We start from the raw sequence: 14,430 nt of genomic DNA, 5'->3' as shown, positions 1-14,430 counted from the left end.
TAATACATTCTATTTATGACTAAAGCAAATTTTCAAAGCCGTATAGCATTATCCTTTCCAAAGTTATTAAAGTTGAAAATGAGGAGTGTGTGAAGGGTTTTTAGGAAATTATGAGGGCACTCCAAGACACGCCTGATAACATTATTCTACAAAAAGACGTTCTAAAAATCTGCTAAAACACAATTCCCCTTAGTTTTATGATCCCAAACTTTACAATGATGCAGAAGAAGTATTGGTCTTTCAGAAAATATGAAAAAAAAAATCAAGATTGACTAGATTGACCCGTTTCACATAGTTTGAGTCCTCACGCAAAATCAGTGCGTGCGACTTTTTGTTCGTTTTGTGATGCACGGTCACACACAAGAGATCTTATCTCGTCTTCTACTTGTTCATATTAGAGAAGGATTTATTATGATTTATTATGTGTTATGTTTTGTTAGAAAAAGAAGAATGAAAATAAATGAATTGAAATTGAATTGAAATAGGGGATTGTTCTGTTTGCTGTTCCACCACCGATATTGTAGAATAGATTGCAAGATAAACTTAGGCTTTAGATAGACGCTAAGCAATTTATACAAAATCTCCCCCATAATGTTTAGGAAGTTTGTAAAGTTGATAGAGAGTCTGCTAGAATTGTATGAAAATTGTTAAAATAATAACAATTATCATACACATTACAGAAATATACACACAGATTCTCACACACAAACACGTCCATAGGCTTTCAGGAGCACTGGTGTTTACAGATGCAAGAGGTGACACACAAGTATTTTAATAATTCAAGTTTCGTCTTTTTCTTTATAATAGGTTTAAGCCTATGGTACAGTACCAAAAGTTCAATTAAGAATTTCGTCCATTCCGGAAACAAAATCAGCATTTGACAGTCGACAGCAGTTTGACAACACCTTTACATGTTTTTGGGGGTCTTTTGGCAGCCACAGATGACAATAAAATTATCTTAAAAGACACTTTAAAGAGATAAATATTAAGAGATTGCTTGTCCACCCTCCTCCCAACTGCCACTTGTCACATTTTGTTTGAATAAAGATTAAAAAAAGTATCTTGCACGAACTTATACGCATGTAAGTATGAAAAAGCACACACATACCGTTGTTTGAAAGACCGATTAGTGCGCTCTATGTGGAAAGGGATTATGTGATCACGTACTGTTTCTTGTACGCCTTTCCAACGGCTGTTTTTACCTATAGCGATCAACATCATTTATTCACCCGTTTTAGACAGGGAGAGCGGGGCGTGTGTTAACGAGTTCCGTAGGAGCTCATATAAATGTGATGTTCTTGTCAATGTTTCGGGAGCAGTTGGTTTCTGGTTTCTAAGTCAACGATTGTAACCAGCCTGCAAAACATTCTGAAAATTTCAAGGGAGCCGGAGCGGTACTATCAATGAGTAATGATGAGCACCATGTTCACTTATAAATGAAGACACGGCAATGTGATGGTATTGTGTTTTTGCCTGCATGTTTTAAACATGAAGGGCAAAAGAACACCGGGAAAGTTCACATCGTGTATGTGCCTCTTACCCAATTGACAGCAAAGAAGCATCCTTTTTTTTTTTTTTTGGTGCTTGAAGGTTATTGTCGTCCTGTAGACGAATGCATATTGTTTAGATTATGTAGTTTGTGTTGACATATACTGTAGACGAATGCGCTATTGCAATCAGTTGTCAGATATGTTTTGAAGCTTATTACCGAATTCATTTAATCTGCCTTCATGATAAATGTCAGACATGTTGATATTCCATATATATTGAGACATGTACAGGCATTATTACGTTTTTTTGGAGAACATGAACAGCACCTCCACATTCATGACATAACAACGAAAATCAGCAATAAAGGATGCAATTTGTAGATTACATTCACTAACCATAGAAGAAACTATAGTGACAAGCTCATGCGTAGGCATGTCATCCCCACTCTCACACTGCGTGATACCCACCCCCCCCCCCCCCTTCCGTAGAGATTTTTTTCTCTCTCATCGGTCACTTGTCGGAAGCAAAGTTTGTTGCTTTCGGCCACCCATCGAAGTGTATCGGATCGCAATCTGATGAATCCAACTTGTGTTGGTCGGCCATCAGGTCAGTGTCAGACATGCAGGGCGTGATCCTCATCGGACGATCTTGCCTCATCGGATCATGTGTGACAGTGACATGATGGTTGATCAACACAAGCCGGATTCATCAAACTGCGGTCCCATACACTTCGGTGGGTGGCCGGAAACAAAACATCTTTGCTTCCGATGAGTGACCGATGAGAAAAGAAAAAATCTCTGTTGAAATGATGCATAAGAGGCAAGAGCTGACAGCCATCGGATATTGACCAAATCTTTGGTTACAGTTCGTTATTCCTAAGATTCATTATTTCGAAATGAAATGAGGTTCGTTTTTCAAAAGGTTCGTTAATCCGAAAATGAAATAAGGTTCATTATTTTGAAGGTTCTCTACTCCGAAAGCGAAATGAGGCTCGTTATTCCGAAGGTTTGTTTATGCGGATCTTCTTTTCATCTTCGGATTATCGACCTTATTTCAATTTCGGATGAAGTAGCCTTCGGAATAACGAATCTTATTTCATCTTCGGATAAACGAACCTTTGGAATAACGAACTTTTCCATTTTTTTTTTCCAGGCAAACTGAATGGTGGAATCCATACATGTAGGATTGCTGTTTTGAATCAAGTCGCAATATTCAGTACTTCGTATCGTATGATGTCCGGACGGATATATTTCAAAAGGCTCTTGACTGTTATAGAGAAAATTACTCATTACGACCGACTGACACCAAACCCAATGGCATACACTGAAATGCCTCTTTTTTGTCCTCGCTCTAAGAATCATTTCACAAAATAGACCACTTACAGACGAACTACACAGTGTTTGTTGATGACATGTTTCTTCGAATGCATAATTCTCTTGTCCCACAGTAACCAATCATTTCCTTCCTGCGGCCTCCACACGTGGTCCATAATGACTTTTGCAGTACGACAATACACAGTACTGAAAAAAGAATATGTAGTAGTTTCGCCTGCAGTTAAACTTCAGTTGGCCTGAATACAGTTTCTGTTTTACTTTTTTGTTTAATTATATTTTTGCGGGGGGGGGGGGGGGGAGGGAGGGGAGGTGTTCTAACACTAATCCTGAAAGCCATTACCGGATTTGCCTGCCTTTTACCTTGAGGTATAGGCCTTGGTACCGTTTCTTTTCTTTTCTTCTTTTTTTTGCCCGTATGTGTGTGTCTGTCTGTGTGCTCGTTGTATATACGTAACGCTGAGAACAATTCTTGATTTAGGCCTGGAATACCAGCTTGCGTACTCGTTCTATAGATGCAGTGCCCATACCCCATCTGAGGTTCCCGCATTATTGACTATCAAAGATCATAAAATATTATAGTATAAGTAACCTAAAGCCCAGACAACTATGAAGAACACAGTATTTTCAAACTGCCGCGAAAGATTTTCGTTCTTCGGCTCCGATTCGAAGTCTGCCTTGTTTTCTGCACCGACTGATCCCATCGAAAAATTGATGTTACGTCATTCGTCGAATTAGCCATAAGGCAGTCAATTATACTGAATTAGGCAGAGATTTTTTATCACGTAATCAAAAGACATGGTGACTGGGCTCTATTTAGTATGCTGACGTGTTGGCAAAGATCACCGCAAAAGTTGTCAAGACGACAATATACGCGTACTGCTTTCATTTCTAATGGCAATCTCTACCTACACCATAATGTACTGTCAATTATCTAATAACAAACTTCAACTTAAGGTCTTTCATCAACAACCCATTATACAGCCTGTAATGGAGGAAGGCCTTTTCCACCAATAGGATTCCTACTAGAAAACTGTGGTATAGTGGATAATACTTTCCAATGGAGATCTCGAATTCCGCAGGTTGCTTACGTACATGAACGAGATTTTATTTTGCTTTTTTTATTTATTTGTTTGTTTGTTTGTTGTTGTTGTTTTAAACCCATGATGTCCCTCGTGTCCAAGGTAAGAAAATGAGTAGGCCTACTTGGCAATGTTTGTGTATCAGTGATGTAATGACAGGACCCAGACTTAACATTGCAGAGGCTATGCCTTGGGCAATAAGAGCAATTTATCATATTATCTGTGGACAGCAACAACATGTTTATTTGGTCACGTTCGTTATGCCTATATTTCTCATAGACGTAAAACTTCCTTTTCCGTAAAAAAAAAAAAGATACTGACATGTACACATCAATTCCACAGTGTTTTCTTTGAACCGGGATAGAAACTAGTGTTTCTACTTAGCCGTTAAAAGTCGCTTGCAAACTGAAAAAAAAAACATGTTTCCTTCTCTGTTTGTCTCTCTCTCCCTCTCTGTTTCTCTCTCTCTCTCTCTCTCTCTCTCTCTCTCTCTCTCATTTCCTCTTTTATTTATGCCACGTTTCCTACACCTTGAGGACATATGTTATTTAAACAGCGACATCATGGGGGGACGTGGAAAGTAGTGCCTGAATGATATAACCCTATTAGGCAATAAATCCTTGATAAGATTGGCCTTGATGTAAAGAAAATGAATGATACAGGAAAATGAACACGTGAATGACTGTGCTTACACAAGTTAAAAGTCACTACTCTGAAGAGAACATTCCACCTTTGCAAAACCGGTAGAAAAAAAAATGAAGAAATATGTACATTTGTTTGGACAGTTTGTTGGATGGTGCTTTCAATAAAATTCCGTTGCATAAGACCTGGCAAACAATTAATCTAGACTAAGAGGGTACTTGTCTGTTCTTTTTGATAAAGAACAAAGGTAAGCAAACAGTATAAGACTGAAGCAGCGGACAAACCCTTATAAGCTGTCCAGTGGAAGAAACAGGAAAGAAACAAAATGGACCTTGAAAAATACAGCATAGAACATCCATCAAAAAAAAACCCAATCCGTCCTTTATACTTACTTGCAAATTCTGTCCGAGAAAATCTCTTAATTGTCGCTCTTCTCTCTTTTTACTTCATTCAACTAGGACATGAAGTTATTAATAAACGTCTAAAATAAATAGGTTTACGTTACATATCCCAGGAGATGGGGGGAGGCTGATACACATAATAAATAAACGAAGTGGTGCCAATTTGTTTTGCAGTTATTTTATGTCCATGACGCCTATTTCATACGCCATTGATTTCTATGAAAATGTAATCAGAGAATAGAGCTTCACTGCAAAAGTTCTTTGTTCTTTGTTGCCCGAACGACTCTTTAATTCTTGTTTCGATCTAAATAGACAGTTCTACCATCTCCAAAATAATACACTCACACTCAATGGATATCCTAGAGTCTTATCGCCGACGCTATCATTCAAGTAGCAAACCGTGTGTGGAGTTGAACTAGTGCGGAAGTATGATATGCAGTATATTCTTTCCTAGTTTTTACGTGCACCAAGCCCGCCAATTTATCCCTTTTAATTTAGAATAAAAACAAATGCATTCTATTTTCCCCACCAGGCTTACCCGTACTCGATTTTGTATGCTTCCGTCGCCATTCTTTTGCTGACATTATCAATATTGGTTGTCCTAAGTTTCATTTGTTCCCGAAATTCTTATCGTTGCACCAGTGTCGTTTTCTCTGCATCAAATCTATATCGATTTCCTCTGTATGGTTTGCATGGCTTAAAGGATTTGGAACGCTATGATTCCATTTGGTATCGCAATCGAAATGAGAGACCTTATTGTTTATTGACAGACGTAATGTGTTAAAGAACAAGCGTCCTCAGTTCCTCAGAAATCTGCCATGATTAATTTTTGACGGTATTCAATGATTCTTAAGTCATTTGTTATACGGTTGGTATATTTCAGTTTAGGAGGTCTTAGATTACAATCAAAAATATCTTTCAAGCAGGTCTACTTTTGTACTGATTAAGTTTTTTTTTTTTTTTTTGGTTTTTTTTTTTTTGGTCTAGGCGGCTGCGTTAATAACTTTGAATCTTAAAATAAATGACTACGAAAATCTCAGCAACATTCTAGACGTATCCAAAACAGTGAGATAGATTAACTGTGAGTTACGGTGAGTTACCAAAGTGGCGTTTTGCAGATGACCCGAAAAAAACCTCAACCACGTGATGACCATTTGAGGAAAGGAAAACAAAAGGTCCCAGTTTTTTTTTTTTCCTTTTAGTGTTGACTGATCTTAATTAGAATACATGACTCAGCATTTTGTTGGTTAGTCAGATTAGGGATTTTAAAAATTCAGTTCATAAAAAATGATATAATCATAATACTGCAATTATGCTGACAGGTGGATGATAAATGATGAATTTTGATATACAGGTGGTTATATCATATTACGCAACTGTGACAGCGCATCACAAAAACCAACAAAATGTCATACGCCCTGATTTTCCGTAAAGATTTAAAAAAGGTAAAATCGGTCAACCTACAGCCAATTTTAGAGGTTCTATATCCTCAAAAAGCAGTTCTTCCTCTATATAATTCTAAAATCTGGATTCATGAAAAGAACGAGAAATTGCCCTCCCCCTTTCCAGTTCTTGAACACGTTTTTCGGTGTGACCTATAGCTTTTCTTGGACTTACGTATAATTCGGATATCAAGAAACCCTTCATTTCTCACTTGAGATACTACTTCATTGAAAGTTAGTATCAGTCATGAATAAAAAGTACTAAGTGAGTGTGTAAACTTTCAGTTTAGTTTGATAATCCCTTTATGACGGTTTGATACCATGTCCTTTGTTTCATTCATCGCTAAGAGCAAAGTGAGATTTTAGCACCTAGATAGTATAGACCCCCAAACTTTGAGGCCTCTTTTTTGTGCAATATTTCAAATTGTGAGTGTCACAATGTGACAAAATATTGATGAAACGGTATATTTAAAGTGTAAGTATTAATGGATAAAACAGTTGGGGATTTCTTCATTTCTAATATATTACATACTTTGGGGCTGCACGGGTAATTGTTCAGCGTACCTATAATGTCATTTTTGTTTTACATATTATGCATAACTCCAAAATAAAACTTGCTGGTAGCAGAAAGAAGACCTGAAATGGATTCAAGTGAACACTTCTCTGACAGACACTCTCTCATATTTCATACACCGAGAGTCTGAGTCTCATCCAGTATTCGAAATTCTGCCTTGAAAAATTCTCGAAAGTGCACGCATTTCCCCCCATTTATCATGACGGAGGTTAATGCAGTTTCTTGATGTGAAAAAGAACTTGAATGCCTGCCAGCAGTTCATTGTTATTATCCAAATGTAAATGGCTGTCTGAAGAATTATGGCAATCTCGTTCATTTCTCCTTCAAGCAGCTTATGCTTATTCTGTTTGAGTTAAAAGACGAAGTTTGGTACTTAAGATGGAATAAACTTAATGTGAGATGGAACGAGCCGTAGGCTCAGTACAAGCGATAGGTAGAGGATATGGAGAGTGGTCATTGACATTTTAATGAAAGGAGTTTCACATCACACGGGTACTCAACCATCCGGAGCTGAAGTGAATGCCACGGAACCACTCCGAGTGGGCCACGTGGTGTAGTTCTAAGAGTTTGAGATTTGTAATTCTTTCTTTAACATACATATCAACCTCTTCCTCTCTCCATCTCGCCTCCATCTATAAGTTAGTTACGAGACGTCATTCATGTTTGACTGCTTTTCGCCTGTCAGGGATGTGAAATTGAGGCATGGAAGATTGTGGAGTTATCGCTTTTTTTTCAATGATCATAACGCTTTTATAGTAATCCTGACAACTTGTACCATTAAAGCTATACTTGCAAAGTTTCCTGCTTGTCGAATTTTTTTTTCTAGAAAATCAGTAATATGATTAGTACAGGAAACACTTTCTTATCCTCGAGTGTTGATATCATCTTGAAATGTTGAGTATGTTGGAACACAAGGCGATAAAGCAAATAATTAGTGGCGTTCGGATTGTCATGATTACATTAGATTGGTTTCTACCTCACACATAATCAGATAATGACACTAATGAAGAAATAAAAATTTGATACACAACCATCACTATCGTCCCTTAATGGTCAACAAAGTAAGTCAAAGTCGTTGGACAATCGAATTACAATCTGACAGCCGTGGGTTTTTTTGTAATGTGAGTGTGATGCGGACGTTTTGCTCAACTTCCTTTTAAAGTAGGAGATGATGGCATGTATACATTCATTTCAAATGAAGCCCTTTTTTTTTTACGGAGCTTTCAGACTAGAGTTACAGCGAAACATCCAGGCATTCTCCCCCACCCCCCCCCCCCCCCCCCCCCCCGCCTCTGTTAAAACAGTCCTCGCAAAATGTTGCTCGGAGGGTTTTTGTCATGGTTACTTTAGCCAAATTTTACCCAAGCCAGCCAGGGTTATTACCCGGACATTACCCCACGACAACCCTTCTGTTAACACGGTCTCGCAGGTAACATTCCTTTGGTGCAATTCAACATCCATGCGCATTAGTCCGGGACAAAACTGACATGCCACTCGCTCTATTACGTGCAATGTATTGTATAATTAAAACCAAACCCCCTCTTCTCGAATGACTTAGTAGGTTGTTTTTTGAATCTTGCCAGGAAAAAAGTTTTCGGTGTGTGGCTGTTAAGACACCCCCCCCCCCCTCTCTCTCCCTCTCTCTCTCTCTCTCCTCTCTCTCTCTCTCTCTCTCTCTCTCTCTCTCACTCTCATACGGTTTCATTGCCAGAGGAGAAAAAAAAACTGTGTTCCTCCGGACGTTGTCCCGACGTTGTCGGGGTAAAGGTCTGTTAAAACAGGCGTTTTAGTGTACTAACTGTACATGTGCAATCCATGACCGAAATCATAGCTCGCCATGTCTAATACGACAGCCAATAATGTTATTATAGACACTATACCAAATCTCATACCTCCTTGACTATACTAACCCTGGTTACGTCCCTTGTGGGAACTCTCCTTGTAAAATGTAAGATGATGTTTTGATATCATAGAAGAAAGCCAGGGAGCATGTGATGATAGTTATGATATCACAGTTAATTATCGCTATTACCCTAATAGTCGAGTTGATGAAAGGTAAGGTGATAATGATATTGACGTTAAAAGAAAAAAAAATAATTCGTTTCAATCAGCTCTTGTGAACTGTTGGAAACAAAACATATTTTCAGATTGATTCTGTCTGAATACAATCATTGAGAGTCATATTAAAAATCCGGCATGTGCATAATGTATAGGAAAACTAAACCTTACAACGTTCCCTGCAGCGAACGTCGAGTTGACATAATTTCTCTGCGATCAAGCATCTCCCTCTAGAGATTTTTAGAAGAAGGATGTCAATTTGAGTTCTCCCGCTGTTTCTGCCATCACGAACATTCACTTTAATGCTTGCAATAAGTGTTTTCTTGATGTATCCAAGCGGGACTAATAGATGTGTGAGGGAAACGTAAGCCAGCTAATGAATCGACACTAAAGCTCGCGCTGTACACAGGGCAGGAAAAAAGATACACTTGCTCGGGTAATGTCATCCACCAAACGGAAAACCATTTGACTGTCATTGCGTAAAAAATGTTTGAAGGTTTTGTACAACTTGCACTCTCAGCGAGCTACCGTATAAACGCTGCTAAAAAGAACACAGTCTCCACAGTGTGAAGCACTGTGTGAAACGCAGTGTGAACACATTTATGTACACAGTGTGAAATCTTTTCATACTGCTAATTTCGAATGTTTTAACATTGCGAACACATTGTGAATCATCAATTTCCATTGTGAAAAAGAAAATAACTATGTGAGCAATGTGTGAAAAAACACGTCTCAGTGTGAAATCATCTTCACACTTTAAATTCGAGCGTTTTCGCACAACCAACTATGTGAATACATTGTGAGCACACATAGGACACTATGTTCTTTCCGGCTAGGAATCCACAATGAAATCAGAGGGAAAAGTCATTACTTATTTTTCTTCCTGTTTTGCTCCAAGGTCCGGTCATTTTTCAAGCAGAATAAGAAAACCAACCTATATATCGATATTCAGGTAGAGTAACAACTCCGTAATGATCCGGAAAACATTGTCCTCCATAACACCTGAGACCGGAAGCCCAGTTTCTCGGTATGATTACAGAGCAATGAGAGCTCTCTAAACTCCACCCTGTTTCCGCATCCCAATAATGTTCTCGTTCGTTACCCGAATATCTGCGACTTTAATGAACAGTTTTGATGACATTCATATTTTTACTCGTGTTCACGAACAACAAGGAATGCATTGTCAATTTGTATGATTTTTGATCAATTTGTTGGCCTTCTGTACAAATGAAATTTGTAAGATCGCAACTGCTGATCTACATTTTTAACAAACATGGCGGGAAAAGAATTGTGTTTGTTAATGGTTTAGATCAGCAGCTGTCATTTTACAAATTGTATTCGTACAGATGGCAGACAAATTGAAGAAAAGTCATACGTCATAGCTTTCTTCACCCCTTTGCTTAATAATCTCTTGCTTTCATGTCAAACTACGTTAAAAGACTGAGAAAAACTCATTATTTCACACTGTGTACGTCGAGCAAGTTTTATAACAACAGATTTAAATTCAAGGGATGTTGAATTTCGGATGGCACCAGGTGAAACTGTGCACTTACCTTCCCAATTAACGTTGTTATCAACATTTTCTTTTGTATGTAATTATCCTCATGTGCAGAGAGCATAGTTCTAACGTCTGCCATTTTAGCTTCATTTCTACACAGGAAAAACAATGTAATATCTCTATCAGGGGACGTCTCCCTTTGAATGCAGTATTGATATAGTAATGAAATAGTATAAAAGAGGTTTACTTTTTGCAAAAGTCCGAGTCATTTAGGCTTTGTTGTACAAATATCAAAGGCCATTTTGTTGCATGCAATACTGTCACATCGTTGTGTGAGAAGTGGTAAACAATTCTCCCTATCGCATATACGTCTCCGAATCTGAACGCGTGTGGCGCTCTAATTTTTTTACCTTTAATTCTTGGGATATAAACTTCTGGTTATGAAACGCGCGATGTGTAAATTTACGCTTTTATGCACATTGAACGCTGAAGTACCAGTATTCACAGTTCGTATTAAATTCTATCTTATAATCTGTCGAATAATAGAGTTATTTTCTAATCTGTAACTTTTCATTTGATGAATGGGATTCTTCTGCGAAGCGGCCCATGAATGCTGGGCGATGATGCAAAACAACGAAATTATGGAAAACATCGATAGATGAAGGAGGTGACGTGGGTAAACCGCAAAACCGGAAGTGTACGTCCCAATAGTGATCGATCAGATATCGGTATCGCGAGGTGATATCACTTAATATCGTCTATATGCGATAGGGAGAATTATATATACAGAAGTCATTAAGCATTTAGCGAGAAGAGATACGCACGTACTGTGCATGACACGGAAATGGAACCGGATAATATGGTACAAAGGAAATGGGAAATACATACACATTTGTACCAATGACACACATTACGTACTCCTGTACATCTATCCTACCATTTACATTAGGATCAAAGATTGATGCTATACAGAGATTTTTGTATTACTTTAATGTTACCATTAATGTTACAATTGTTGTTATTATTATCATTTTAGCTATCTTTATTGTTGTTTTTACTATAATCGTTGCCATTATCATCACCATCATTATTATGATTGTTAGTATCATTATGACTATCATCATTTTCATCATTATTATTATCACCATCATCATCATCACCATCATTATCATCATCATCGTCATCATTATCGTCATCCTGTGAGGAGGCCTATTTATATTATGTTGCAAGCACGTATTGATTGTAGTGGTTCAGTGCCGTAGCTGTAGGAGGTTCGCTTTCGTGAGTTGTATAGCCTTCATTACATTCACCCTCCTCCTTTTCTGTATTCCAGAGAATATTGTTCGCATTCTAGTCATGTTTTCATTCCTGAACAAATAACGATGATGATACAATGAACTACCCCGGTTGTTAAACACACCAATAAGAGAACAATAAGACGGATTCTTGTTGTTGTTGTTGCTGTTTTGGTTGTAGTTAATTTACCAGGGCTAATACCCACAATTAGAATGATGTCAATTTACATAAAATAACTGGTTAAACATGAATGGATGAATGGATGCATGCCTGCATGAAGACTACCAGGATAAACTTATAAACCTTCTCCGTTGACCATACTGCAAATTGTAATCGTCAAACCAGGAATTTGTACTTTTAAAACATGTCCAAGGTCAACGCACGATCATCTGTAGCATCTTTGGGAACGCACTTCACGCACGCAAGTCATGTACGTACAAAGTCCCTTGAGCTAGGAAAAGGTTAGGCTTCGAAAGTCTTAACCAACATCGTGATATTATCGAGGTATGACATCCCAAATGGTCTATCGCTTGCTTCAGTTGATTCACGCATCGCCATTACACATTAGCTGACAACGAGCAAAATAAAAGTAGCAGATAAGACGTGAAGGGAACACACGATGTTGCCAAGAGTGATGTTATCAGAGTACGTTTCGCGCGGACACCTTTTGGCACGGTGATACGCTACGTGGCACTCTTTGTCCTTGCGCGCAGGTGCTGCATTAGTTGAATGCACACGGAACGACAAATTGGCTGCAAAATGCATTATACCATTGATGAAGATGACGCGGAAAGTCAAGAGAACAAGGAATGAACCATGGTGACGTCAGTTCAGCAGGTTAGGTTTGGAATAGATGACACAGTCGAAAGAATTCTTGCTGATTTTTTTTTTAGCATTTCCTTGAGCAGAATGTTCAATCCTTCGAAGATCCCGGACATTTGATGGATGAAGGAATTTTCATAAGCGTCTCTTTCTCTCTTTCTGTTTTTCTTTCTGACAATCCCCTCAAACTTTCTTATCGCCAAATACCCTCCATACAGCTCTTTGTCTCTCTATCCACTTTACTAGGTTCAATACGTTAAGCCGAAAGGTGATTACATTGCTACAGCTTTCTTGGTTAACAGGACGATCCGAGGACGTGAAAGAAAGTGTTTTAAAATCTCATGACACAATAATATACGAACGTTGTTTGTAGCCTTTTTCATTTTCTGCATCTATCAGTCAGGGTTAACTTAATTCATGTTCATGGCATAGATTAAACAAGAAAAAAAAAACCGACAAACCCCAAAACAACAACCTAAGTGAACATAGTTACGGGCATTTTCTTAGGCTCAATTTCCCTTGGCGAATCGAAATTTAGCGCTTGATAACACGCTAAAGCTCCATCAGAATATTCCTTCGTCAAAAAAAGAAGTAAAGATAATGTTATACTCATCTTTCCCGGGACGATGATCAAAACTGTTCATCAACAAACTTTCTCTCCCCAGGTAAAACATAATATTTCAGTGAATGAAATGAACACAATACATGTTACTGTATACCCATCGATGAAAAATATGGACGAAAAATGTACGACGAAATCTGTATGACCTAGGCCTACTTAAAAGTCACAATGTCATCTAAGACGGTGTCCCATGAGCACCTTTGGAAGGTTGTATTGATATGAGTTTTCCGTGACTCACACACGCACAAACACAAACGTATATACACTAACTTAATGTTACTCTCTCCTCTCTCTCTCTCTCTCTGTTTATTTATCCTCCTTTCTCTTCTCTCTTTCTCTCCCTCTCTGTCTCTCTCTCTCTTTATTTCCTCTCTTTCTCTCTCTCTCTCTCTCCCTCTCTCTCCCGCTCTCTCTCTCTCTCCCTCCCTGTATTTCTCTGTCTCTCCTTTTCTCTCTTTCTATATTTCTTTGTCTGTATTCGACGGATTGTGTTCACCCTTTTCTTCTTGCTTTTGCGTATGTGCGTGTGAGAGTGTGTGTATACGCAACTAATGAGGAACAGGGTTTTGTATTCAATGTGCATCTTCAAGGTCACATGAGAGCGGTATGTTATTAGACATGTATACCCGCTGTCTACAGCGAGTCCCGGAAGAAACGCCCACAGGGACTCGGGAATCTTGTAAGGAGCGGGGTAGCATCATCGAGAAAGTAGAAAAGAGGACAACTTTATTTGTGTCATGGCGGATGCAAGGTCATTCAATTTTCAGATGATATCGAGATAGGCGATTGTACGTGCAAATAAGACTGCGCTCTTTAGCAAGCCTAACCACGTTACTTCAAACTTTAAAATCATCCCTGAACATCGATCCAAAATATTTCATCTGGACAATTAGACAAGAGATGCATAACACTCTTGACGGGGGTAAACATCAACCGAGGCCCTCCTGTTTATCGGTGCCTCTTTGAAAGTATGCATCTGATATCGGCATACACTCCCAACGTACTTGAACGTGTGGAGAAACCTTCACGATCGTGACTTGTGATTTAAAGAGCGTACGAAGTTTGTCGCGTTCGATTCGCATGCCTATCGCCGTGTACATACTGTTGATTGGATTTCTGAACCGTTTGATAAGTGCCAAATTGTATTTGGGGTTTGTCATTACAGCTTGCT

This window comes from Diadema antillarum, unplaced genomic scaffold (assembly GCF_040938485.1).
Source record: "Diadema antillarum isolate AM-2024a unplaced genomic scaffold, OU_Dant_1.0 scf00000215, whole genome shotgun sequence".
Lineage (NCBI taxonomy): Eukaryota > Metazoa > Echinodermata > Echinoidea > Diadematoida > Diadematidae > Diadema > Diadema antillarum.
This window is presented reverse-complemented; position numbering follows the sequence as displayed.